Source organism: Ranitomeya variabilis, chromosome 3 (assembly GCF_051348905.1).
Source record: "Ranitomeya variabilis isolate aRanVar5 chromosome 3, aRanVar5.hap1, whole genome shotgun sequence".
NCBI classification, from domain to species: domain Eukaryota; kingdom Metazoa; phylum Chordata; class Amphibia; order Anura; family Dendrobatidae; genus Ranitomeya; species Ranitomeya variabilis.
Genome location: NC_135234.1, coordinates 670,482,838 through 670,508,558, shown reverse-complemented (window position 1 = coordinate 670,508,558; position 25,721 = coordinate 670,482,838). Strand labels below are relative to the sequence as shown.

The window sequence follows — 25,721 nt, the reverse complement described above, 5'->3', positions numbered from 1 at the left end:
CCGGAAATAAAAATATTGTTCTTTTAGCCAACTGAATGTGTTTCTAAAAAAAAAAAAACCTCCCATCAAGAAGTGCTGAGGTCCATGCCCAGTTGACTAAAAAGATTAAATTAATATACAGGGAAGAGAAGGCTATGTCTCAGGAATGGAGATGTGCTGGAACAAATATTTGAACCCCATTTTTTTTATTATGTACGACTCGATAGTTCAGTGTCCTGTTCTACTTACTACTCTTATCATAGCAAATGCCATAAAAATAAAATATAAATGCATGATATGTATTCCAATTATACAAATCCAATATTTTAAAGGCTCCCCATATATAACATTTTTACCCACCTGATACTGCAAATGGAATAAATCCACTTAAAAAATAACTCCATGGGAACAACAACAAAAATCCCTGAAATTCAGTGTGTACTTGCTGGTATAGAGCAGGAGTCGCTCACTATCAGGCCCCTTCTCTCGGCCTACAAGTCAGCGCCTTAGGGCATGAGGCAGGACACCATTGTACCGAATATGCCAAATCATTTATCATATAGAAGCCTCTAATTCCATGATCTGCCGAGTCCGGCCTCTACATCTGGTCAGTCTTCCCAGCAACATCTGACCAATGACCTTGGGCCGATCCTAATTATCTCATTGGCAATGAGTAGTTTTCCTTCCATCGCTTTCTATGCATGGATGGCTCTTTTCTATTTCTATGATAATCTAAATGAGTTGCAAATTTTTCATGTCCCACTTTCACTGCAGTTGGATCCAACTAGTATCTGATAAATCCTCTTAAATCAATTTTACGCTCTGATTTATACTGAAGTGTCTAAGGAGTGTTCATGTTACTCTGTAATACGCTCTTCTCGTTCTGCCATAAAAGCCCTTATGATTCTCTATTTCTTTTCTTTATACCAAATTAAATTATTACAATTATTAAAACAAAAGCTGGTTGACAACTGATATGGCCACCATTACACGTTCCACGTGAAGAAGTTGTTAACGTTTTGCCATCTTAGGCCGGGGTCACGCATGCGAGTCTCTCGCCTCAATACCCGGCACTGCCGCCGGCACTCGGGATCGGAGCGTTCAGCTGCACAGAAATACATGAGCCGCACACTCCGGTCCCAAGTGCTGGCGGCAGTGCCGGGTATTGATGTGAGAGACTCGCCGAGTTTCTCGCATTGCACTCGCAGGTGTGACCCCGGCCTTAATGAAAGGAAAATCTACCTAGTGATACAATGGTATAATCGCATGTTGAGGCAAATAAAAGCTGCAGGGAAAGGACTAATCCTTTTAATCCTAACAAATTATAATGGATCTCCAGCACCAGAACACTAAAACTCAATAATCGCATACATTTTTAGGAATTGGGGGCTGCAACCCAAAGACAAAGAGCCTCTAGGTGGTTATAAACCTTAAATTCGGCAAAGTGGATAAAATTCTTCAAGACTGGCCAACCAGGTGTATGGTGATGTCTGTACTTTCCCCTACAGCAAATTTTGTGAAATAAAGGATTAGGCTATTGGATTTCAATATGCCTAATCCTTTTGCTCTTAAAGAATAACCATGCATTCAAATAACTTTTCAGAATAAGTGGTCCTTTCTTAGTACAAAAACACTATTTCTGGTCATTATATGACTTGTATCCTGCATTTTCACCTGTTTTACTTTTTTGCATGCTTTGACCTGAGGAAAAGGCTAGCTGCTGTGATCTCCTGCACACTGAGACAAGATGAAGTTAAAGATTTGTAGGTTTACCATGCTATTGCTATTTCTTCCTTGGCCGCTTTCCTCTCCTTGCTCTTCACTCCTCCTCTCCCCCTCCCTTCTCCATAGGGTATAATAGTCTGTGTCACATGATACCTGCAGTTTGTCTTGCCTGAGCAAGGTGGATTTGAGTTTAGAAAGCAAGGTGGAGGGAAAGAATTGTCTGATAAGTGGGAAATTAAGCTGATTTCTCTGATATGAAATGCTACTAAGTTTCTTATGTTCACCTTTAATATTGATTTATGCAAAGATTGTTGAAAGAACAGCTCTTTTTTAATTGGCAACTGACTCTGTGGAAAAGACTAGATTTTATGGTCTCTTCCATACACTAAGCAATACATGGAAAGATAGGCTACTGAAGCGCCCTCAAGGGCCGTGGGGTACTCGGAACCTGGTCAGTTCTTAAAGGGATGTGTCACGGCAGTGGTGACAGGGTCCGTGGCTCTGGGCGCATAATTAAAGGGGAAATGAAGTGTATTGGGAAATAAAGTCTAAAGTTCGTGACGCCACCTATGGTTCTTGGCAAATAGGAGATGTTAGTTGACTCTGCTTGAAGGGACCACTGGGGCTGATGGTGATGCAGCAGAGTTGGTACAGATCTCCACAGGTAGAGCTTTACTCCCAGGACACTTAGGTGAAATTGTGAGATGATGGATGTTGTAGTAGTTGTGGTGCAGGGTGGATGGCGCAGTAAATAAGTGTGAGGACACAGCGAGGTGCAGTTTCTAATGCTTTACTCACAGTTCTTAGTTGCCCCAGCTGGGGGTCTTTGGTCCAGACAGCTCTCAAGCAATTTGGTTGCACTTTCCAGAACCCTCTTTCATATGTCCTTTCCTGGCCATCTCTATGCACTGGCTTCGCCTCTCCTGCCCTGTGCCTGCCACACAGTGTCCCAAGCCAGCAGCCGTGGATCTTGTCGGGCGGTGAGCTCTAATTTTCCCTGGATCCTATATGGCTGCTTTTTCAGTGAATGTGTGCAGATGTGGCTGTGCTTCTTGCAAAAGTCACAGCATCTGGTTATTTAGCTGAGTCCTTAGTTTCTCCACTAGAATGGGGCCGGTCCCCTGACTGCGACCTGGTCCCTCCAACTATCGTCCGCGTGAATGCGAGCCCCACAGGTGGACATGACTCTAGGACCCCTTCCTTCGTTTCTTTCTTTAGCTTTACTTTAGCTTTAGCTTTCTTTAGCTTCACTTTCCTTCAGTTCCCTCTCTTTGGGAACTCCTTTCTGCCCTCTTAGGAGCTGCAGACCCCATGTCTGCTCAGCTCCACTTCTCTCACAATCTACTCACTTTCCCTCCTAATTAGCTCCTCCCCTTCTCTACCTACCCCACCCACTCCTCCAACACCCTTTCCTATCCAGCCTGGGATGAGGCCATCCTCGCTTAGTGTATGCCCAGGTGCCCTGACTGAAGTGTCTAGTGTTGGGTGAAGGTGTTGGGTTCTGTGCCGTGCCCCCTCCTTACCTGAGAGCAGAATACCACACCTCTGGATGAGGTGCAGTACTCTGTGGCAACTGGACCCCAGGGGCGCCACACTACCTTTAAGACCAGGAATCTATCTTGTAAAATAATGCTATTAAGCTACACTGACTGACAGCCTGGCCTAATGTTGAACCGGATGGCAGTCAATGCCGGAGGCTCGGTTACAGCCACCGCTCTCTGTACACAGACTGAACTGTGCCGGCACCAACTGACAATCGAGTGCTGCAGAGGGAAATAAAGTTAATTTCCTCTGGGCAGTGGGTCTCTCAGTCACGGCGCCACATGGTTTCAGAGCGCTATTAACCCCCTATATAGCATTATTTTATGACATATTCCCTATAATAGCTTAGGTAGCAAACAGACAGTAGCAGCTGCAGCATGGAGGAAATTATACAGCAGAAACTAGCTGTGTAGATGTGAATCCAGCTCTAGAGTGAGGTAAATGCTTGTTAAAATGCTCAGCACAATCTTTATGTGTCTTCCTCTTTCTTTTATTTCACAATCCTCTGCACCTCTCCTCACTAGGTGCGCGAGAAGTGACTCATAAAAAAGGAAGCATATTTTTCTGATAATATATTACAAAGTTTCCTATATGCACAAAAGTTCCAATTTTAGGGAGATAAAAATGTATGTATATGGAGGATCAGAATTCATAACTGTTAGATATATCACAATGAGTTAAAGTTTATGAGATACTTTAGGTCACCCACCCAATTTTAAAAACTAAAATTCTGAATATATTCTATAAAATTCTTCTTGATTTGAAGCACATTGTCATAACTTAGATCTCTGCCTTCATGACCTCTTATAATCAAGTGAGCACTTAACTCACTGCCTAAAAATCTTCCATATATCCAAGGGTCTCCATAAGAATCTGAAAAGCTGGGAGATAACCTCTGTGGGAGCTGTAATGGTTAGTGGCCATCTGTCATACCCAGAAATAGGACATGCTAAGAAACTGCTAAAGGGAATGTTACCAAAAAAGCGAAGCTCTTGCATTATTGAAATGAAAACCTATTTTTGGGGGGGAAACCGCTGTGGTAGATCAGTCAACTCCATATTAGTGACCGTTCGATCATATGATAATAATGGTTATCGACAAAGAGCAGCCACTAGCCTGTATTGTAGGTTTAGAAGGCAGTGTTTATGTTCCCCATGATAATACTCTAGAATGTCTTGTAAAACCATAAGATGTTCCCTCCATCTATATCTTATTTAAAACCTCAACATTTACAAGCTGTCAGAGAGGCAAACTCTTAACAATGTCACTTTCTAAGGAAAGGGACGACTCAGTGGACCATAGCTTTCTTCTCCGACAGCCACTTTATCATCTTGTAGAGGTATATGATAGACCATGCCCGTAACTGCTGGGATCACGTTGCCACTTCAGGATACGAACAACACTCTCCACACCATGTTGTGGTGATTGAATTGCTGACAGTGTCTGGTCTGATTATATTTGTCTGCTACATAGAATAATAAAATATGATCTTTCTTCAGTTTTGAGAGCTTCTGTTCAGATGTAGGTCAAGAATTGTTTATGTATTACTCAGCAGTCTTGGCTGCTTTGCTTGAAACTGATTTGGGTCATGAGAATTAACATTGCCACAAGTATTTCCAACCAGATAATTCTTCCAGTTTATCAAGTATGTATTTACAACTTGGCACCAGAAGTCTATAAGTGACGGGAACAAAAATCTCTTCTGATTTTTTTTTTGACTAAATTTGTAGAATATTTGCATAAAGCCTCCAATATGCACCTATCTCTCCTGACTCCTTCATACACAGCAAAAGGTCTTTTTTTACACAAAACATCAGCACTAAACAACAGCAAAATTGTTGCTGAATAGTAGTCGTTTAGTCCTGCTCGCTGGTTTACACAGGGGGACCGCTCTTAAAGATGCACACTGTAAGGCTAGGTTCCCATTATGAGCTTTTAGTAAGTTTTTGATGTTGCAGATTTTATTCCACTATTTCTACAACTATTAAGTAAATTAGGCCAATTGCATTTTTCAGTGGTCGTGAGATTTCTATAAATCCTATCCACTTAGCTGGAACTGTAAGACGCTGCATTTTTGTGCATCAAAAATAAGTAGCGTCAAAAACTCATCACTGGTAGTGGATCATTTACAGCGCATAGGCTGCAGCACAACAGATCGATGAACCCAATAAACTAGCTTTTTTTTTTTTTTGTCAAGTTATCGACAATCTGTTTACACTGCAAGATTATCAAGAAATGAGCTCATTCACTATAGCCTTTTCTAACCTTGGCTAAGTTCTCCATAAGAGAACTGCTGCTAGACTCCTCTGGCTGTTTAAAGCACCACTCCAATGTGTCTTTTTTATTATTATTTTTGTTTTACTGCTGGAGTGGTGCCACTAACCTAAGATCCCTGCTGCTTCTATTATACTCACTATCCTCTGTCTTCATCAGTTATTGACACCGCTCCAGTCGGTCTTCTGCAGGTTGTGACCTGCCTATCGCTCCAGTGTTTGCTGGACGATCCAGAAGTCAGCATCGAATCAAAGTGTATGAAAGCCATGATGAGGACAGAATGAGGTTCTCATAGACTTACACTGAGAGCTCATGACCATTACCTCTGACTTCTAACCGTTCAGAAGTGGCAGTCCCAAGATGGCGGTGCAGGATCAGAGCGACACTGGGAATAGCTGAAGACGGTGGCTGTTAAGAATATTACTAGGGTCAGGCAGCTTAGATTAGTAGCACCAATTCAAAGGTAAAATTAAAAAAAATTGGAGTGGTGCTTTAACTCACAGAGAACAAAAAAATGGCTGTTGCATATCCAACAGGCCGTATCCTTCTCTCCTTAGATATCATCTGGCGGGGATCAGTTGGGAGGCCCCCCATTAACGGTTAGATGATCCCACCAATATTGGGTTGGGTTTGGATGACATTAGTCGTTCAGGGGCATTTAGATTTAGTACCCATCATATCAATCTCAAAGAAGATCATCTTTTACTCCTTTAACACCATCTTTTGACAATGTTACTGCCTTAAACTCCAAAATTACTATTTTCAAAAGCTAACCCTAGATTAGATAGCAGAAGGCTGATGCTTGAATAACAGTTGAATGAACGATTGTTTGGTGCTCAATCATTTTGCTGACTTTCATTGAAACGGCTAACTTTCAATAGATTGACGTGCGCTCAATTCCTGATTCGGAGGTGCAAGAAGAATGGGGAATAGATCCCCTTACGGAATTATTTTTGAAGAATGTATAGCACACGCCAGTTAAATCTTTGCAAAGGTGTCAAACAGTGATTTACTGTGGAAAACAAAAAACAACGGTCCTCAGAATCAGCAAGATTCATGTATTGGGTGACAATAATTTAATCAAGACTTTTTGACTCTCCACATCTTCATCTGAAAAGTCGCTCAGTAATAGACATGGAGTCAAAATGAAGTGGCCCCAGTAACACCTATTCTGAACCACTTTTGCAAATATGACTGGAGTGTGCAGTGAATTCCTGAGAGATAATTGAAACAGCCCATGACATTGGTGAAGAACAAGTTTTCTTTCTGGTCTTGTTTTTTTGAAAAAGAATTATTCCTTATTGAAAGATCTGTGAAAAATGTGAAGATGTATAACCTCTTTCGAGATGATGACATTGTATCATTGGGACATAAGATCATATTAGCTGACCAATCAAGGGCTGATTGGGAGTAAAAAATATTTTTTGTTTTTTTAACCACATTGTAGAGACTCGTTTGTCTAATCTTGCACCATCTTTTTCTTGGCTTGCTTGACAACAATTTATTGTACCAAAATTTTGACGCTGTGTGGTGCATTTAAGTCATGTCACCTACTCTTCTCAACTGTACCCACTTATTGAGCAAAGCTAAAGGAGCGTCTAATAAAAAACAAAACAATGTGTGATGCAAACCATGTGCACTCGAATTCTGCCCAATTTTGAGGCTTCCAAACCCAGTGTGAGTTTATTTCTCATATACTCCCTATGGACTATAGATGGTCAAAAACCACTGGATTATATCTGTAGAGCTTTGTTTATGGTGAGGTTGGTATCTCTGTTGATGTAGAATGTGGAATAAATATATTCAATTTATACATCTGTTAAAATTCAGAATGAGTTGTGTTGCAAGATTTTGTTACAAGTTCTGACAGGAGCCGATGGGTAGATTTGTATAATAAATACAGGTTACGTGCATTGTAGAAGTAATCTGAGTTCCCATTCAAAAATTGGAATGTGGCCACCAAGAACAGATGAATTCTGGAAATGGATAGGTTCAAATTAAATATTTGCTCCTGTTTTTCTCTCTTCTTTATTCGCTGATTGCATCATAATCCACTGTCCTCCTCCTCCTCCTGCACTTGCATTACTATGCCCTTCCACGAGCCATATTAATTTTGTATCTTACCCCCATGCTGGCCACATACGAACTACTAAGTTGGCACCATACTTTCCTCCAACGGCAGTTGTCTTAAAGAGTGGTTGGACATGTTGGATTTCAACATGACTGATTTCTTGTTTCCATTTGGTCTTGTAGCAGTTAATCACCCTCTCTCCATTAACACAATGCACAAAATACTGTAGCTGTCAGTCATCAGCTATCCCATGCGTATGGCCAATTTAAAGGGACCCTTTCAGCTATTTCATGCTGTGGAGACTATGGACAGAATAAAATCCCGAAAGGCACCCTTCATTACCGAGAACTAATTATTACGCCATGTTCACATGTTCAGTGTTTGGTCAGTATTTTACCTCAGTATTTATAAGCCAAAACCAGGAGTGGGTGATAAATACAGAAGTGGTGACGTGTTTCTATTATACTTTTCTTCTTATTGTTCCACTCCTGATTTTGGCTTACAAATATCAATGGAAAATACTGAACGTGTGAATGTGGCCTTACTCTGACATACTTGGTCTGGGTATGGTGAGTGTTTGGCTTTGCACCACCCAGCTTAATTGGATTTTTTTCTCTGTTTGTGTATAAGAAGAGATTTGTCAAATTGAGCAGGAAAAGGAGGAGTTGGAGGTAGTTTCCCAATGATTTTTTTTCTCCTGCCCTCATTCCTTTTCCTGTACCTTGACTCTTGCCCTTTTGACTGGCTCTTTTTTCCAAGTTATTTTTTCCCTAAAACAACAGTGTTTCAGAGTAAGGCTATGTGCCCACGTTGCAGAAATGCTGCGGAAATGTCTGCGGGTAAAACGCAAGCATTGGAAAAGTGATTGACAGGTTGGTCACACTTGTCAAGCATAGTGTTTGACAAGTGTGACCAACTTTTTACTATACAGCATCAATAGTAAAAAGATATAATGTTAAAAGTAATTTAAAAAAAAAATGGTTATTCTCACCTTCCGACGGCCCCCTATCTCCTCAGCGGCGCTTCCGGTACGTTCCGTTCCCAGGGATGCTTTGCGCGAAGGACCTTTGTGATGTCACGGTCGCGTGACCGCGACATCATCCCAGGACCTTCGAGCAATGCATCCCTGGGAATGGCAGCCGGAGTGTGCACCGCTGAGAGCCGGGAGGACTCTGAGGGTCATCAGAAGGTAAGTATGTCCCTATTTTTTTTTTAAATTCTTTTTTTACAGGGATATTGTACCTAGAGCCTGAAGGAGAGTCTCCTCTACTCCAGACCCGGGTACCATCCGCACACGAAGCGCTCACTTTACGCATGGTGAGCATAGCCACATGCGTAAAGTGAGCATTTCAATGCAATCCTATGGCGGCGGAATCGCTGCGATTCCACAGAAATAATGAACATTTTGGGAATTTTACCGCTATGCGGAAAATCCACAGCATGGGCACAGCAACTGTAGAATCCCATGGGTTTGCATGGGAATGCGTTTTTTAAGCATTTTTTAGAGTTTCCACTGCGGCAAAAAACACGGCAGAAATGTATAAAAAACGCAACGTGGGCACACAGCCTAAGGGTACGCTCACATGACCGATGTCTCCACATCTGAGAAAAAAGGACTGATTTTTTTGATGAGACTTTGATCAGAGTTTGATCAGAGTGTGGTCTGGGTCTGAGTGTCATCCGATTTTCTCATACATAGAGAAATTAAAAAAAAAAGTTTCTCCACCTTCTCCATTCGGACAGTCCGTAAAATTTTTTTCATGGACCCACTAACTTGTATTGTATTGCAAATTTTGATCCAACTCTCTGATCAAAATTGTCCATGTCTCCACAATTTTCCACAGAGCTCTTGGTCTGCAAAAAATCATGAGAGTGTGAGTGGTCCCATAGACTATCACAAGTATGAGCACTATCCGTCAAAAATACATATAGCACTCGTATACGAAAATCGGAAGTCTGAATGAGCCCTGTGATCATCGGTGATTTTCATCAGACTTTGGTCAGAGGTTCATCTTTTTTTTCCACTGAGAAAAAGAAAAGTTTCTCCACCTTCTCCTATTAATCAGTGGAAAAAAAAGACAGCACAAGCATGGTAACTGAATGTGGTCCCATTTTTTCTCTGACCCATAGACTTTCATTGCCGATTTTGATCTGACACTGAGATCAATATCAAACATGTCTGCATGATTTCGTAAAGACCACTTGGTGCAAGGATAATATCCGACGTGTGAACAGCCCCATAGACTATCATTCATAGGTACGAGCCATATCCGTGAAAAACAGAAATATCACTCGTACATGAAAAACTTACATGTGAATGAGCCTTAACTGCTATGCCTGAGAAAAAAATCGATAAGACACAATGAAACAGTAAAGTATTTCTAATCACCATGTACCTCTGAATGCACCATTTATTATGTTCTCCATAAAGGCTGAACAACAGTCACAGATATAAGACTACTGTAACATGATCATCTTTAATGGTGACATCTACACCTTCATCAGAAGCTCACGTTACATGTCACCGGGTATCAACTGAATCTAATATGTGCGGTGTCTGGAGAAGTCTACATCGATGTGGCTTTGATTGTTTAATGCTAAATAATTAACATTTACAGACTATTTAGTACATATGATATGAGATCGATGCATCGTAAATTGTTTTGACAGCCTAAAATGCTGCTCTCTCAGTAATCTGACCTGGTGGCCTATAATCCTTTTTAATATGACTTGTGTGTAAAAGCTTTTTATGTTGACCCCATTCTTTCCATTTGGCAAGGCAAAATGACTTACTACAGCAATAAGCTCTCACCTTACAGGTACTACTGGGAAATGGAAAGGAAAACTTTCGGTGAACTCTTCCATTCCCAGTTCTCGGAGTTGGCTCCAATCTTTCATCATCACTTGGCATGTTTCATAGTTGACCAGTGATGACATGCCTCGCTTTCTGAGGCTACTTAAGAAGCTCAAGACTTAACCGTAATAGACACAGTGCTAAATGAGAGGGTAACCTTTCCTATGACCTACAAATGCCAATCTGGAGAGATAGGAAGCATAATCATATTGTAATGAAAGGTTCTACAAGCATGTAAAGGGGCAATAACAAGGCCTTTATGAGAATGCTGACATATACTGCACCTGCCATTTTTGATTTCTCATTATTGCAGTGACGACATATAAGGCTCCGTTATTATTGAGGTGTTGTTTCCAACTCAATAAACTATTAGATGATGGAAAATTAGCACCCAGCATCATAAATGTAATTATGCCAACATTATGTGATCATGCTAGCCTTATGTGCTACAAAGAATAAGTAGTAGAGGTCTACATTGGTGCATTGCCTTTCTGCTGTGTTTTTTCCACATGATTTTGAAGGGTAAAAATGCTGCACTTTACAGTACCACCATAGAGGAGATGGCACTCTTTTTGCCATCCCCATCACTTGAAGGCCCCAATTTGCTGAGATTGTTCAAGAAAAATCAGGATAATCCCAGTAAATTTGGAAACAATGACAATTTTCGATAACATAAGGTCCCCAACAATTGTGTTATTTCTAACACCAGGGTCTTCTTATAAGGCCGGTGTCACACTTGCAACTGCAATGTGAGAAACTAGCAAGAGTCTCTCGCCTCAATAACCGGCACTGCCGCCGACACTCGGGACCGGAGTGTGCGGATGCATGTATTTCTATGCAGCTGAATCGAACCGCCAGCGGTAGTGCCATGTGTTGAGGCGAGAGACTTGCGTGAGTTTCTCGCATTGAAGTTGCAAGTGTGACACCGGCCTAAGACAAAGGGTCTATGGTCCCCCTTAGGGACAAGGGGAATGTTGTATCTGGTACCCCAGCATCCCATAGAGCTAAACCCCACACCAGCATGGTCATTTCTATATATTCTCATAACGTTGCTGTATATCTAAAGAAAAAAGAGATTGGGCTAAACAGAAGAAAGGAAAAAAGCAAGACACTTTACTATTCACAACAATATCACATCAATGGGCTCTCACATAAAATGGCCTAGATACCAGTGATATCCTGTGTGCAACATTAAAGTGGCAAGAAGAAAAGGCTTTAGGAAAGAAAGACATCGCATCTAGATGCCTTTTATGAAGGCGAACGTAGTTATGTTTCAATGCATGGTCTGTAATGTATTCACTCTGTTAACTGCCTACATGACAGCCAATCCACCTGATCACTAGCACCAGGTATTTAGTATATATATTATTTCCCCATTAGATGTTATATTGAAGCTACTGAGATCTCCTGTTTACACTGAAGATGTTCCCGGAGCTCATGTTATAGCAGGTCATTAGAAGAAAAAATAACTATCTCAATGTTATAGCATCATAGGAAGGCCAAATTATAGCGAAATGTTCTTGATGGGTAAAACAAACTGAACCCAAGCTGGGAACGTGGCTTCATTTTGCATTCATTAGTTTTTCATAAGGCATAATTTCTCATGAATGATGTTACTAATAAAGTAAAAAAGTATATTATATGGAATATAAGGGGTGTTCACTGTAGGTAGGTTATGGTGCTCTGAAGAAAAAAGTATCCAAAAAATAACACAAAACTTTGGCACTCAAATGATAAACTTATTATCCAATATTCATATGAAAAATAAGAGGCAAAAACCACCACAATACAAAAAATGATCCTTGTGAAAATAGATATACTTCTGCAACGTTTCAGCATAGGTGTGACTTTTTCAAGCAAAATCTGAGTAGAGAAGGGTCTCCGGTTATGGAATCTAATCCTTATTCATGCCTGAGTAGTACAGGAACTGCGGGTGTAGGACGCTGCATGTGCTAGTGCCTAGCACTTGGGTCACAAGGGTCATTTTTTGTATTGTGGTGGTTTTTGCCTCTTATTTTTTATATGAATATTGGATAATAAATTTATCATTTGAGTGCCGAAGTTATGTGTTATTTTTTGTAAAAAAGTATATTGTTTTCATTCTTACCGCGCATAGCAGTACGTTGGCCAGAAATGGATGACTGACCCTTGTTTGCTGCCACACCTACAACCATAAGCTCATAGTAGAACATTTTCTTAACATGATTTTCTATGATTACAATATTGTTGACCTATATTTTAATTTCCAATAGGACATCTGAATGGCAGGGGTTTGCTTTCCGAAATCTCGAGTGATTGGTAGCATGAAGGCGTGCGCTGGAGCAGAAATTATTTGACTTGTTCAATTTGACCAGTATTTTGTTTTGTACTATTTTAAATTAGAAAAGCTACATTTAATTTAGTAATATTAAAAACCCATCAATCAATTTTTTAATTAGCTTTTGACTAAGTCACTCATTCTAAAATGAGTTGTCGTAATATATACACAATGTGTCAGTCTTCATGCACTATTATTGGATTCGAGCTTTAAAGGGAATCTGTTTTTGCTAGGTAATGTGAGGCCAGCATGAAGTATGCCACTCATGTGTGCTGTTGTTTCAATACAGTAAATGTTTTATCACAAAGAGATTATCCCTGTCATGACTACAGCTCTCATGCAAGCTGGTCCAGCCATGTCCCCAGCACTGATTAGCAGCTTACTGTCAATAGATAATGTACATACAAGTACATGGGGCAAATGTCATTTAATTATAGTGATTGTTTTACTGGGTGCAAATACAGTGGGTACCGAAAGTTTCATACCCCTTTAAATTTTTCACTCTGTTTCATTAAAGCCATTTGATAAATTCAAAAAGTTTCATTTTTTTTCTCATTAATGTACTCTCTGCACGACATCTTGACTTAAAAAAAACAGAAATGTAGTAATTTTTGCAAATTTACTAAAAAAGAAAAACTGAAATATCACATGGTCATAAGTATTCAGACCCTTTGCTCAGTATTGAGTAGAAGCACCTTTTGAGCTAGTACAGCCATGAGTCTTCTTGGGAATAATGAAACAAATTTTTCACACCTGGATTTGAGGATCCTCTTCCTTGCAGATCCTCTCCAGTTCCCTCAGAATGGATGGTGAACGTTAGTGGACAGCCATTTTCAGGTCTCTCCAGAGATGCTCAATTGGGTTTAGATCAGGGCTATGGCTGGTCCAGTCAAGAATGGTCACAGAGTTGTTCTGAAGCCACTCCTTTGTTATTTTAGCTGTGTGCTTAGGGTCATTGTCTTGTTGGAAGGTGAATCTTCGGCCAAGTCTGAGGTTCAGAACACTCTGGAAGAGGTTTTCATCCAGGATATCTCTGTACTTGGCCACATTCATGTTTCCTTCAATTACAACCAGTCATCCTGTCCCTGCAGCTGAAAACACAAGAAAAAAATGTCCAGCTTCCCCAAATCCGTAAAAAAAAGTTTTCTTTATTCACAAACTTAAACATGGAGGATACAAACTTCAGCACAAACCATATGGGTATGAATCTCAATGCGTTTCTGGAGACTAAGCTCCCTTAATCATGACTAGTCATGATGAGGTCATGATTAAGGGAGCTTAGTCTCCCGAAACGCATTGAGATTCGCACCCATATGGTTTGTGCTGGTTTGTATCCTCCATATTTAAGTTTGTGAATAAAGAAAACTTTTTTTTACGGATTTGGGGAAGCTGGACATTTTTTTCTTTTGATTCTACATGCCTGGACACAGTGGATCCGTGCTCCCGAAATTCAGCTTATGCATCACGGGTGAGCTGGTTTATATTCCTTCAGCTGAAAAACACATCCATAGCATGATGCTGCCACCCCCATGTTTCACAGTTGGGATTGTATTGGGCACGTGATGAGCAGTGCCTGGTTTTCTCCACAACTACCACTTAGAATTATCACCAAAAAGGTCTATCTTCGTCTCATCAGACCAGAGAATATTATTTCTCATAGTCTGGGAGTCCTTTATGTATTTGTTTGCAAACTCTATGCGCTTTTTCATGTCTTGCACTGAGAAGAGGCTTCCGTCGGGCCACTCTGCCATAAAGGCCCGACTGATGGAGCACTGCCATGATAGTTGACTTTGTGGAACTTCTTCCCATCTCCATACTGCATCTCTGGATCTCAGGCATAGTGATTTTGGGGTTCTTCTTTACCTCTCACCAAGGCTCTTCTCCCACGATTTCTCAGTTTGGCTGGACGGCCAGGTCTAGGAAGACTTCTGGTGGTCACAAACTAATTCCATTTAAGGATTATGGAGGCCACTCTGCTCTTTGGAAACTTGAGTACTGCAGAAATGCTTTTGTAACCTTTCCCAGATCTGTGCCTTGCCACAATTCTGTCTCTGAGATTCTTGGCCAGTTCCTTTGACCTCATGATTCTCATTTGGTCTGACATGCACTGTGAGCTGTGAGGTCTTATATAGACAGGTGTGTGCCTTTCCAAATCAAGTCCTATCAGTTTAATTAAACACAGCTGGACTCCAATGAAGGAGTAGAACCATCTCAAGGAGGATCACAAGGAAATGGACATCATGTTACTTAGATATGAGTGTGTGAGCAAAGGGTCTGAATACTTATGATTCTTTTTAATAAATTTGCACATTTTCTACATTTCTGATTTTTCAGTCAAGATGGGGTGCAGAGTGTACATTAATGAAAGAAAATAAACTTTTTTTTAATTTACCAAATGGCTGCAATGAAACAAAGAGTGAAAAATTTAAGTGGATCTGAATACTTTCTATATCCACTGTAAGTCTAGTGTGACTATAATTTGATTATTGTAAGCCACTTCTATAGCCATGTGTATGTTAGAGTTACATACAGTTCTGACAAAAATTAAGAGACCACCACATCAAAGCCCTGTCATGGGCAGCCCAATTTCCAAACCTGAACCCCATTGAAAACCTCTGGAATGTAATCAAGAGGATGATGGATAGTCACAAGCCATCAAACAAAGAAGAACTGCTTACATTTTTGCTCCAGATGCAGTGTGAAAGACTGGTGGAAAGCATGCCAAGACGCATGAAAGCTGTGATTAAAAATCATGGTTATTCCTCAAAATATTGATTTCTGAACTCTTCCTGAGTTAAAACATGAGTATTGTTGTTTCTAAATGATTATGAACTTGTTTTCTTTGCATTATTTGAGATCTGAAAGCACTGTTTGTTTGTTTTTAATTTTGACCATTTCTCCTTTTCAAAAAAAAAATACAAAAATTATTGCTTGGAAATTCGGAGACGTTGTCAAAAGTTTATAGACTAAAAGAACAATTTACATTTTACTCAAAAATATACCTATAAAGAGAAAAATCAGACAAACTGAACATTTTGCAGTGGTCTCTTAATTTTTGCCAGACCTGTATGTGAAACATTTTATACTTTTTTTTAAAATATTATGAAACTCCTTTAGTATTTGTGTAAAATTTTGATGAAATTGATGCCACTGTTGCTATAAATTATTATACAGCCAAATACAAAACAATATTAGCTGTAAACCAATTTGCATGTTGATGATGATAATTCTGAGTTTTAGATTCTGCATTCATGTAACCTGTACTACATTATCTATGAGTGATATGAGACAGGTTGGCATGTTAGAGGATGTCTTATAAGAAAAGTCAATGTCATGGTATCGTGAGTAATGATCCTCCTTGTTAGGTGGCTCCTTGTATTGTGCAGTCAGGCTGAAGCTGGATACATTCTTTTGTTGAAGCAAACCTTTCCGTGAGCAAGTGTACAGTACATTAGCTCCTGAGAAACAGGAACCTGAGAAACTGTGAAATATGGAATAAAATTGCAATAGGGGGATAATTCTGGGGACCCACTTTTCACCAACTTAAAAGCTATTGGGGATAATTTATCATTTCCTCTATGCAAGTGTTCTGGTATCAAAAAGTAAAAAAGAATGGAGCAAGGTGTATATGTTCCCCTTTTTTTAAAAAATGTAAAAGGGCTTAGCAAAATGTCTTAGGTCAAAAGCATTGCAATAAATGCAGCAGAAAGTTGCCATAAATTATATCAGAAATATGTCCGCCAGCTCATATCTAGCATAGATTTTATTTTCTGGCAAATGGGCGTCCCAAAAATGCACCAAATAGTTTAATGGATTAATGCATTTGTTGCACCCTTCTCCAGTGGGCTGGTGTTCAAAATTGGCATAAGAAGCGCAAGCAACGCTATAGTAATTTTTCCTGCAAATACTAGTTTTGTGCAGTTTAGCATGAACATTATACTTTTGAATGCAGCTACCCCACAAAACTAGACTAGAATTAATTTATTAATATGCCATGTTTCTTAGACCTGGTTCACACTGCATTTATCCAATGCGTCTGACTCTGCCAGGGGTTCCATCCGAATTCTTGAAAAAACGTGATTGAGTGCAATGACACAAACTAAGTTCAAAATGTGCTTTTCGTGACTGTCAGTGTGCGTCTTTTCAGATGGGTATGAGAACATAGTCATGGCCATTTTTTTGTTGGTCTGAAAAAATGGACACCACAAAAAAAAAACATGAAGTCATTTTGATTATCATCTCTGTCCACACGAGAACTCACAACACATTTAATTCCTTATCAGTATGTCTTTGGGGTGTGGGAGGAAAGTGTACAACCTGGATGAAACCCACACAAACAGGAGGAGAACATACAAACTCCTTGCAGATGTTGTCTTGGGTAGGATTTGAACCCAGGACTCCAGTGCTGTAAAGCAACAGTGCTAACCACTGAGCCACCATGCTGCCCAACATCACTAAGACAGTTATTGCTCTCCCTTGTGTTCTTGAGCGTTATATCAGTGCATCAACATTTATCTTTGTTCACCGAACATTCATGAACCACCAGCTTCTCAAGGTTAAACCACGTAATGAAAGAAATTGAATTGTTCTTCATAGTTACTCACTATCTCTGCAGCAAAATTCACAGTCACTATGGCCGGCTTCCAAAGTGGTTATTATCTGATGGCTAAATACCATTTGTCAAAATCTGTTAAGTTTAGCCAGGAGATAAATGTCCTGCTCTTAATTAGTTTTGGGTTACATCATATTACTTAGTCTGTAATTGTTAAGAGGAAGCTTATCTAAAGCGTCTTCTACATGTACAAAACCACTGGCTTTTAATTGAAGCACTAATTCAAAAGGACGATGCCCTCAGCCCATGCATAATGAAAAGAAAAACCTCCGATTCACAGACCACATGTGGTTGAGCTGGAAGCCTCCAGCACAAGATATAGACCCTGTGGGACAACTGGATGGACCCATAGAGATTGGGTTCATACCATTTTGTTTTCTAGGTAAGGAAGGCATCGCACTGAGGACCCTGTGGCTACATCTAGCTACATAAGTAATTGAAGAATATGGTACAATTCAGGCCAGATCTGTAGTAACAAGATCAATTGATAAAATGTAAAAAAAAATATTAGTCAGCTGTTAGAGTATATGCAGACATGGACTATTTGCAATACATTTTTTTGCACCAAACACCAGTGATGGCAGGAAAAATGCAGGGTATAGTACACACGTTTTTGATGCCTTTTTTTGCATTGTTACATGCGGGGGTTTTTAATACATTTTTGCTTCCAATTCTTTTTCCCATTCAATTTAATGGGTGAAAAACACTCCAGAAGGCTGAAAGAATTACCATGCTACAGATTTAACAAAACATTTTGGTGGTTCAAATCTGCAAGGAAAAAACAAGCAGCGTTTGCATGAGATTTCAGAAAATCTTAATGCAGCTCCCCAGAGTCCTGGTCGTTGCAGTAATGTCATTCTTCCACCAGGGGGAGAGATATTACGTCTGGAAGCAATAAAGGAGATCTTCTGTCCAGGTATCACAACCACACTCCACACACTTCACTTCACACTCCAGTCCACCAGGGGGAGCAAAGGTTCTATCTACTAGGCCACTCCTCACATATAGGTAAAACTGGTGGGTTGGTTAGGAAGTTAGACAGAAGCTGACTGGGCTTCACCCAGATAGTTAGAGCCCGACGGAGTTTGGCAGAAGCTGGCTGGAGTGAGTTCCAGCCAGATCCAGACTGCGGTCTGAGGAGGACAAGGGTCCATGGAGCTGCGCCTGCCCCACGTGCGGCAGCATCCAAAGAAAGAGACATTGAAAAGAAGTGTGTTGCAGTGAGTGAGAAACGAAGGCATAGCAACAAGTGGATACCAGAGAGGATAGTGACCGAAGAGAAACGGCATCCTTCTGGTGCACGATCCGGTGGCCGGAATACCGAGGGAGCAACTGTCTCCAAGCCTTGCTCCAGAGACCGGCAGGACAGTCAATTCCAAGTTGGCTGCCCGACCTTAATACCTAAGAAGACATGGTGGCAACTTGTGGGGGTCGGGGCGTCTCTAGGGTCCCTATAAACAAGCCTCAGGCCATCAGTCATACGGGTTTTGTTCTATCCTACTATGGGGAACAGTGAGAGGAGTAATAACAGTGAGGACCTCATTAGAGCTTATGCAAGTGGGAACCTACTGTGTTACTGGGCGCATAGGAAGGCTATTGCATTCCACCTGGACAAGGAGACTCTGGATTTGCCTTCAGACCGGCCGGACTCTGCCTACCCTGTGGTCTGTACCCTGGACTGTGGACACCGAAGCCTTCAGTAAAAGGTAAAGAGACTGCAACCTTGTGTCCTCGTTACTCACTGCGCCTCACATCATTCACCATCTACACATCTGGGAAGCCCTGGGGATACACTTCACCTGTGGGAAGGTATACCATCTAGCTGCCATAACATCACCCCAGCTGACCCCTAAGCAGCGTTGGTCACTCTGACCGAATACCACAGATGGCGTCACAAACATCATATAAACTTTTCCTTTTATTGGATGCCCCTCAAAGGGCCACGGACCGGGTCAGGCCACCGTGTCACCCCCCGAACCGAAGAACCCGGTGCCGAGTACCCCATTGCCCTTGCCAGGGAGCGCTCCATTAACAACCCAATCCCTGGATACCTCCAATTTGTTGGAATGCTGCCTACACAATCAGGATTAGCCCCTTCATATAGGGAACAATAGTAACTATAGGAAATAAAGCCTAAATGGAGATTAGGACTTCCCATACAGGAGAGCGTTATTTTATGGTGGGGCTGGTTACAGGAGCTAAACACCCCTATTGTACCAAGACTAATTTTAGTATGTATATATGCATTAAGTTATGTCATGTCCCAGGAATTGGAATCATACAGTATGGTATTTAATTGTTAGAATTTTAGAAGTTTGTCCTCCCTCTGTCCCTGTTTGCCTCTATAGCTCTGATGTTAGCAACCCCTCCCTTCTTCTTCATGCTGAGTATGTCAGCCATGTTATGAAGCTCATGTCTTGCATCCCTGGTTCAGTATAGTCTTTTCTTACCTACTGTAATTGTGCATAACTACAAATAAACTTGAAAATAAACTTGTAAATAAACCCTCTGGAATTTCCATGTACCTCTACAGTCGAGTCAAGCTATCTAATAAAATTTTGTTGTGTGAGTACTGGTACATAGAGACAGCCAAGAAACAGTGTCTCAAGTACCCTACACTCAGAGCCTATTTATGGAGTCAGATTAAATTAGGACTCTGATCTAGAGGCCCCGTCATAACTTCACCCACATACATGAAAGATATAACCTTGTTATATTACTGTGTGTTGCAACATCGTACACTGCTATTGTCCATTCTATACCTCCTTGTACCTCTATACAATTTAAGTAGCTGTTATCTTTTGAGGCATTACCCCTTCGTAAAAATACCATGCATGATGAAGGCGCCATATGGTGGCACATGGGCCATACAGCCTTTACGACTCCCACAGAAGTTGTCACACAACTTTTTCGCTTTAGTGAACATCAGCTATCATATGAGAGAATGACACAGACAGTAATTACTTAACATATAATTATTATAAATCTTATCTAGTGTACAAAATACAGCCATCCCATAAAAAGCCGACAGTACATTTTTATTCTATATTGCTCCACTTTTTCTATCATCCAAATGCTGTAGTTCATAAAAGAAATGGTTCCCGTAATACATGTAAATCAGAGACTCGCTGTTGGAAAAGTCCCTAAATTAATAGTGCAAGTTCAGCAGATGTCTAGTGAGTGTACTGTAGGAACACCTCATACCCAGCAGGGGTCGCTGGTGAAGCCATAGTGCAATATCATTTTCTAGAAAATATGCAGGTAAAGGTGGAACTAAAGTGGCAAACCTTTTTCTATGTATTAATCATTGGTTTTATTATTAATAATATTATTTGGGGTCAAATTCAAACTGTGGTTATTGATATTGCCTTATAAAAATGAAAAAAAATGTGGAAATAATGTAGCAAAACATTTTCTATTTATTTATCATTAGTTGTAATTCTTATTTCTATTACTTGATAATTGAAGGTATTTGGAATATATGAAAATGTCCTATGACAACATATACAATTAATTTTATTCCAGTACTGTAATTAGTTAATTCTTATGTGGCTTTGTTAATTATTTGAATTTATTATATATTGTATACACCATTCTAAAATTAAAATGAGCTAAGAATAAAGTAATGACATTGTTGCTCAGTATTCACATCTCCGATGTCTAGTGTTTATACTGTCTTTTGCCTTCCGAGTTTTGTGTGTACCAATTTTTCTTTTCCATGTCTCCTTTCTAGTACAATCAGCAGTTTTGCAGGGTCAAACCTCCTGACAAGCATCCTTTAAATCAATTTTTCCCCATACCCTTGTAAATATGTAGCTAGTGTTTGCCCGTGGCTTCCATCATCCAGCACCGTGTTTAAAAATGAGCTCTCGAATGACAGAATCAATTCATCCGGTCCAAGTTTAGCAGCAATTTGCGCTGTTTCTCCTCTCGGACGATCAATTTGTAAAGATTTACTAATCTCTAGACATTAAGCTCACCTACTGCATTACCCTGATGCTTGCTATCTTTACCAGCCCGCAATGGGTTAAATGGAACAGCACTTATGTAACGTCACAGGAGACCAGGAAAGTGCTCAATACATCATTAAACATCTCTAAGCCCTTAGCTGCTGGCTCTGTGTTCTTCCTCGTCTCCACGTACAGGCCACTCAAGTACAGAGTGTTTGTAGTCCTTTGGTGCATGAATCGCTGTATCGTGCTGCGTTTCAGAGCATCTTGCTTCAGCATTTTCTTTTTTTTACGTTCCATACCAAATCAGTTTTCAGCTTTCACCCACAACATCATTAAAAGATTCTATGTAAGATGCAAGGTTTAGCATCCTACTGGCAGAAGATGCCAGGGTAAATGAAATGCCTAATAATTGGCAATCCCACATCACGGTACAGACCGCTGTTATTACAGATTAGCGGCCTCATGATCTGGGAATATCAGATGAAAAATCATTACAAACCCTGTGCTTATTGTTTGCAGCGTCCCTTGTTGACCCTCGGTCTTCTGCATGGACACATCCAAGGTGGACAGCTGTTCTGCTCGGGGACAAATGAGAACTGAATCTGTTACAAATTCAGATAATCCCTTGGAATGCGCTCCGGATTTATCTCAAATTGTTACATTAGTATGGAGTTGGTTTAGTCACTGCTTTGTTCCCATAGAGAACTAGTGTACTGTGTAATAAACGGAGAATGGAGATCAATTCAATAAGTTCCAGGATTAAGACAAGTGACGCAACCTGATTAATGGTCCTTTATATCTTGCTTTGGTCTGGCTACATCTAGACATTTTCATTATGTCTGAAAATACTAAAGAGCCATGAATTCCTCATTAATTGTTGATCAAATGAAGCTGCTGGTTCGCACCAATCATGAGCTTTTCTGAGAATTTATCAGTCTTCAAAGTATCTTGGAGAAGATCCACAGTTGCCATTCAACTAATAAGTATTAATAATATGTACATGGGAAATGTTGTGGTCCTGGGATCAAAACCAACCAAGGGACACATCTGCATGGAGTTTTTATGTTCTCCCGGTGTTTGTATTTGTTTTATCCTGATACTACTGTACTATAAAAAAAGAAAATGTTTGATTGAAGCAGCGCTCAAACATATGCATTGGCTTTTTAGTCGTTGACTGTGGGAAAGATGGAGATAGGGCTGTAAGTGCTTTGCTCAGCTATCTGTGTTGCTGTTCCCATAGCTTAAGAACCATACTGTATACTGTAATTTGAACAGATGAAGTATTGGTACAAAAACTTTAAAGGGGTGGTCTCAAGTCCAAAGTAATTTTCATTCTAAATCCCTATCTATTTACTACCATAATCTAAGCTATCTTCTTACATACTTAAATTAAAAATTCCCTACCATTCCCTAACTACACTATCTAACTGCTTTTCTTATTTTACTTTCACTTCTTGTTTGACGCTTTGTTTCAGAATCCCCAGTGCATTCTAGGAATGGGATACTCAAATAATGTGTCACCAGGGAACAGAGGATGTGGTCATTGCCACAGCCCTTGCCCCCTCCCAGAAACAAAAGCGCCATCAGTGACACTCGTTTCAGGTGCTCAGCTGTACAATGTGCACAATGACAGTCCGCTCACTGTTGCCTGTTCAGATCAGCAGTAATGACCCAGCAACAAAGCATGTCAGAATCCCGGGTGTGCAGAGACCGGTGACATCACTTGAGGTGGTGGCGCTGGTCTCTCTACGCCGTATATTCTCACAATGCATTCTGTTGCTGGCTGGTTACTGCTGAACCGAATCGGCAGAAAGTGCACTGTCATTGTGCACATCGCACTAGGAGTAGCCCAGCTCCTGATGACACTTTGTTTGAGTATCCATGCATGTACTAGAATTCTCAAACAAGCATAATCAAAAAGGAAGATGTAAAAAAAATGGAAAAGTTAGATATTGTAGTTAGGAAAGGATAGGAAATTTGTAATTCAAGTACAGTATGTTAGAAAATAGCTTTGATTATGGCACTGAATACATAGGGATTTAGTAGGAAAATTACTTTGAACCTTGGACCAACCCTTTTAAGGATTCAAGTAAGACCTACATCTTTTGTCCTGAAAAGCAGTCAGGGTCAGTCAGTATTTTTCATGTTCACTGGTTTTCTTGCCAGAGTAATAAGACTAAATTGACTTTGAAGAAAACTTCCATAAAAAGCTTTAAACAGCCATAAAAGTTGAAAACAATAAAGTTTACCCGAACCTAGCTCTAAACAAAAAAGCCTTCTTTTTATGCCCAAATTGTTAAATTCAAATTTTCTCTTTATAAATGAGAAATAAGAATTATAACATGTAGAGATCTGTCTCTAGATATGAATTCTTGTATGTACCTCTTGATATGTTATTGCTTTTAGTAATGAAAAAGCATTCAAACAACTAGCCACCATGTTTTACAAGACATTTTACACTAACATGACCTATTCCACTGGGGTCTTTTTGCAGTCACAGTATTCTCACAGCATGCCCTAAGAAAGTGTATGTCAACACTTCATTCTCTTCATAGCCCCAAGGTACCATATGACATCTGCATCAACTACTGAGCTGACTTGGAAGATTTCTGTACTGAAAATCAGATAAGTGTAGATTAGGGACATCGGGCTATCCTGAGTCACTTGGGATAGCTCAGTACTTTGCCGAAGATCTCATGAAATGATCATTTTACTTTCCCTTGCTCTTTTTACTGGATCATTTATACTTTTATCACAGTGTAAAGGGAGCATTGCAGGAAAAAAATAGTATACATTGTGATCTGTTTAGTTTAGGGTCTAAAGGAGTGGAAAATAACGCTAACATTCTAAAAAAATTCAAAGATTAGTCAAAAGCATAACTTAAAGATCCAAAATCTGTACCAGCCTCCCCCATTTATCATCTACTGTTTATTATACTGGTATCTTCCAGTGGTGTTCTTGGATAACATTAGTACAGGCACCAGAGCCCTATCTTCCTGTGGTGTTCTTGGATCATGTTAGTATAGGCACCAGAGCCCTATCTTCCTGTGGTGTTCTTGGATCATGTTAGTATAGGCACCAGAGCCCTATCTTCCTGTGGTGTTTTTGGATCACGTTAGTATAGGCACCAGAGCCCTATCTTCCTGTGGTGTTCTTGGATCATGTTAGTATAGGCACCAGAGCCCTATCTTCCTGTGGTGTTTTTGGATCACGTTAGTATAGGCACCAGAGCCCTATCTTCCTATGGTGTTTTTGGATCACGTTAATATAGGCACCAGAGCCCTATCTTCCTATGGTGTTCTTGGATAACGTTAGTATAGGCACCAGAGCCCTATCTTCCTGTGGTGTTCTTGGATCATGTTAGTATAGGCACCAGAGCCCTATCTTCCTATGGTGTTCTTGGATCATGTTAGTATAGGCACCAGAGCCCTATCTTCCTGTGGTGTTTTTGGATAATGTTAGTATAGGCACCAGAGCCCTATCTTCCTATGGTGTTCTTGGATATCGTTAGTATAGGCACCAGAGCCCTATCTTCCTATGGTGTTCTTGGATAATGTTAGTATAGGCACCAGAGCCCTATCTTCCTATGGTGTTCTTGGATATCGTTAGTATAGGCACCAGAGCCCTATCTTCCTATGATGTTCTTGGATAATGTTAGTATAGGCACCAGAGCCCTATCTTCCTGTGGTGTTTTTGGATAATGTTAGTATAGGCACCAGAGTCCTATCTTCCTATGGTGTTTTTGGATCACGTTAGTATAGGCACCAGAGCCCTATCTTCCTATAATGATTTTGGATAACGTTAGTATAGGCACCAGAGCCCTATCTTCCTATGGTGTTTTTGGATCACGTTAGTATAGGCACCAGAGCCCTATCTTCCTATGGTGTTTTTGGACCACGTTAGTATAGGCACCAGAGCCCTATCTTCCTATGGTGTTTTTGGATCACGTTAGTATAGGCACCAGAGCCCTATCTTCCTATGGTGTTTTTGGATCACGTTAGTATAGGCACCAGAGCCCTATCTTCCTATGGTGTTTTTGGATATCGTTAGTATAGGCACCAGAGCCCTATCTTCCTATGGTGTTCTTGGATAACGTTAGTATAGGCACCAGAGCCCTATCTTCCTATGGTGTTCTTGGATAACGTTAGTGTAGGCACCAGAGCCCTATCTTCCTGTGGCGTTCTTGGATCACATTAGTATAGGCACCAGAGCCCTATCTTCCTGTGGTGTTTTTGGATCACGTTAGTATAGGCATCAGAGCCCTATCTTCCTATGGTGTTTTTGGATAACGTTAGTATAGACAAAAGAGCCCTATCTTCCTATGGTGTTTTTGGATCACGTTAGTATAGGCACCAGAGCCCTATCTTCCTATGGTGCTCTTGGATAACGTTAGT

At 40.4% G+C, this 25,721-nt stretch overlaps 1 protein-coding gene across 3 annotated transcripts in view; it reads right to left on the bottom strand.

The window, feature by feature from the left end:
* The window catches only part of ZNF385A (zinc finger protein 385A), a 240,422-nt gene that overhangs the window by 110,231 nt on the left and 104,470 nt on the right, over positions 1–25,721 (bottom strand). Inside the window, exon 1 of one of the 3 annotated variants that reach the window (XM_077297925.1) lies at positions 21,827–21,907. The exons of the other annotated variants lie outside the window; for them this stretch is intronic. The gene's annotated coding sequence lies outside the window, so the exon portion shown is untranslated. Of the gene's footprint in view, positions 1–21,826; positions 21,908–25,721 lie in introns of those variants that run through there. 3 annotated transcript variants of the gene reach the window in all.